Source organism: Lycorma delicatula, chromosome 1 (assembly GCF_047948215.1).
Source record: "Lycorma delicatula isolate Av1 chromosome 1, ASM4794821v1, whole genome shotgun sequence".
In the NCBI taxonomy this organism is placed as follows: domain Eukaryota; kingdom Metazoa; phylum Arthropoda; class Insecta; order Hemiptera; family Fulgoridae; genus Lycorma; species Lycorma delicatula.
Window position 1 is genome coordinate 302,220,207 of NC_134455.1, and position 4,050 is coordinate 302,224,256.

Consider the following 4,050-nt stretch of genomic DNA (forward strand, 5'->3'; position numbering starts at 1 on the left):
TTCAGGAACTGGAATATTTTTACCGTGAGGTACAGGCCTGTTGCAGATTGCAATGAAGAATATTTTACAGTATGTTTAGATTTTTTAGAAATTCCAGACACACTTGTTAAACAAAAGTAACAATCGGTTACATGAAGCTTTGGTTCACGCCAAGCCATAGGTACACCAAATAGCAAAACCTTTCGTGTACCTTTCAGCCATCCTCTTAAATATACAGAACAATTAGTGCATATTATATGAGGAGCCCATGTCTTATCCTGATCACCAATTTTACACTGAAAGTAGAAATGATATTCTTTTTTAATTAAAGGTGTAATGTTTTTTCTGTTTGATTTTATGGCAAAATCACCACATACACAACAAAAGATATCCATATCATTTACACAATTTCGAGGCATTATGACACTGCATTGTTAACAAACTTTAGACAGCAATAAGACTGTACAAAATTAATTCATTCCTAAATCCAATGCTTAATACAAACAACACAGCTGTGTTTTTAGCTACGTGTTTTGACCTGCACAGACATGATTAATCTTATCCATGAAGGCTCATTCTTCAGTATTAGGTATGATGTCATAATATGTGACTATGATATGATTTAATTCTTTGTCTAGTATTGTTTATTTATAGCTTACAAATTATGTTAACAAAGTTAAACAATAAAAAATAAGCTAATAAAATACAATATAGGAGCTTAAAATGCTAACCATACGTTGAAAAATGAAAAAAATCCTTCAATTAAAATTTAAACATTTTTCAAAAATGGTGAAATGATAGAAAGATTCTGAATCAAAAAACTGATTAAAATCATGTATCGCATGTAAGGAAACAAAAATTTTACCAGTATAATTTAAAGATTAAAGCTATGTAGGAAATTCTGTTGGAATTTATGGCAGCAAAGACTGAATATGCACCAGTGTTCAATATGCAGTGGAAAGTTGTAAACTGGTCATTGCATCCATGGAATCAAGAAGGAATTGCAAAATGATGCCATTTATAAAATGGCCTGATGCCATTTATAAAAATAATGAATAAAAGTGGAACCAGTATTGATTGACTCCTGTGAAACTGCAAATATTGCAACATATTTATTTGAGATTTCACCAGATAATTTTAATTGAAATATCCTATTAGATAAGTAGGAGTGGATCCATCTCAACATAGAACCTCTGGCACCATGAATTTCTAAGCTATTGCAGCAGGATGTCATGATGAACCATGCTGAAAACCTTCCTAAAATCGAAGTAGATGGCATTAACCTATTTTCGATTTTCAACCTCAGATGTGATGAAAGGTAATTTAGGTCTGTAGCTTTAGATCTTTTGACCACAAAACCATGTTACCACTTATCAATCAATATGTTTATTAAAAAAATTGTAGAGGTGGTCATGTCACTCTCTCTCAAATATTTTTGAGAACCACATTTAAATCAGTGACAGACTTGTAGTTTGAGATTACATGATCACCTTTCTTGGGAATAAACATAACAAGTTCTTTTTTCCAACAATCTGGAAAAACACCATAAAAAAGACGGCCATTAAAAATCCATACCAATATATGTAAGATTAGCTCTGTTATAATTTGTATAATGAAAGATGTGATGCTATCTGTACCACCTGTAGATCCCACTTGCAATACATTCTACAATCTTTTTCTCTGAAACATGAGAAATACCTACTGAATCTGTAATGTGATGTTTCTCAATATAATTGCTTCTGTGTCTGGTAATTACAGGTTGGTAAACAGACTAAAAATACTTTCCAAATTTCTCGCTAAATTATTTAGCATCCATAATAACATTATCCAAAATTTTAATTGGATGTACTCTACTACCTTTCTTTGTGAAGGATTTCACATATTTAAATAGTTTTAGAGGCTTTACTTTAAACTCTTCCTCTACCTTCATGCTTCCTGCAATAGTTTGTTTCCATACTAAATCCTTAAATTTTTTTCTTAAAAGAGCGAACTTATCATAATAAGCTGTTAACCTGGTTCTCTTGAACCACTTTCTTATGCTTAAGGCACTTAGTAAGTTCCAAGAAAGGAATTTGACCTTGTTCTCAAAGGAACATAATCCCTAATTCTGATAGAATTTCACAAAATGAATAGATATCATCATTAATATTTGAAGAGAAATGAATTGCATTCAAGTCTACCTAAATAATAAGTTTGTTTATTAATATTATTATTAAAATTACAGTACTAATACTTTTAAATAAAATTTTTAATAGTAATAAATAAATAAATAAAATATCGCTCATACCACAGTATGATCACATATGATACCACATTGATCATAATCAATGTGGATAAAAACATCTGATTTAAAAAATTGTCAATTTGAGATTCTTAATGAAGCAGACATAAATATTTTTAATTGATCTGAAAACAGAAAAACAGTTGAATGATAAATTACATGGTCACAGTTTGGAGGACTTTCTCTTTGTGATATCAGAGTAAGAAAGATTTGTGATGGATATTAAAAAAACAAGCAAAATAAGTAAAAATTGACATTTTATTAAAAGTGGGGGTTTGCAAAATTTCAAGAAAACTGACCTCCTTAGAGATATTGTCTCCAAAATTTTACCAAAAATTTGTGCCATAACCACCAGCCTCTGTACAAAATTTCATCAGAATCAGTTTAGCCAGGCAAAAGTTACTAAGCTTCAAAACACTTACATAGTAAGCACGTACGTTCAGCCCCTCTATTTTTGTTTTTTGGAGTTCCTGAGTCATAAAACATCGAGAAATGAAAAAAATCCATATCCAATTTTTTGGCTGATTACCATACTTTGCTACTTGCAGCTTAGCTCTAAGCTATGTTTTGCTGGTATGAAAGTAGAAACATAAGTTATATGATAAAAAAATGTAATTAAATTCCATATTAATTACTTAGAATATAAACACATAAATAATGTAAATACATTAAATACAAAAAAGAAATTAAATATTTATATAATAATTCACAATTCAGGAGACATTACTGAAAATTATCTTGAGTAAATGTTTCTATATACTTCAGCATCCTATTCTTTTCTATACATGAACGGGCTGCAGAAAATTCAGATTTTTAAAAACCTTTTTAAATCTTGATTAGAGAGGTAAAATCACAAGTGTAAAATTGCTAATAAAAAGGAATATTGATTAAATAAATAAACTGATTATAAAGTGAGTGTGTGTTGAAAAAATGAATAAATCTGTGAGAAAGACATAAAATAATAAATGATAATTTAAATTAACTATTTAATACACTGTGTACTATTTAATCCAATATCGAGGTCAAACAAATCTATCAATAAGAACTCTCCAAATTTATAATGATGTTATCCTTAAGGAATCTTATAATAAAAAAGATCAAAATAACATAGCAATATGTGTTTTTAAAAATTGTTTTTTGTGACTCATTTACTAGATTGCGTTGTAATGGAGTACATAATTATTGTTTTTACACATTAACCGGGATGTAGAAAATTAATTTTGTTTTTTTTTTGTATGGTTATTTAAAAACTTATTGGTTTGTTAAAAAAAAAAATGTTTTAATTCTATTAAAAAAGAAAAAACAAAAAAAAATGGTGGAAATATTATTGGTATTTTATTAAAAATGGCAATAGAAACATATTTTGGCCCTTTTTCATAAGACGAAATAAATATTGTTTATTTTGTTAACTAGAAAAATAAAAGTTTAGTTGTTTGTTTTGATAGAGATGGACATTGTTATAATTAGTATTAATAAATCTATTCTAGCAAAACGAAGATAATAACTTACGCTATCTTTTTACCAAAATAGATACGTAAATTTCTCTTTCCTTTACTTTCCTTTAACTGCCTTGTGCTTATTTAAGTCGATAATTGTATTTATTTTATGCTATGTCTGCTTTGATTAAACTAAACAATTTAGTCTTAATAATAACAACTAATTTAGTCATCCGTTTATTAGACGAATACAATTATTTTGCGGTAAAATTATAGAGATCACGTGATAGGTCAAGGATGAGACGTCATTATTGTTATAGAACCTGTTTATATTTCAACGGAGATCGGAAGGGG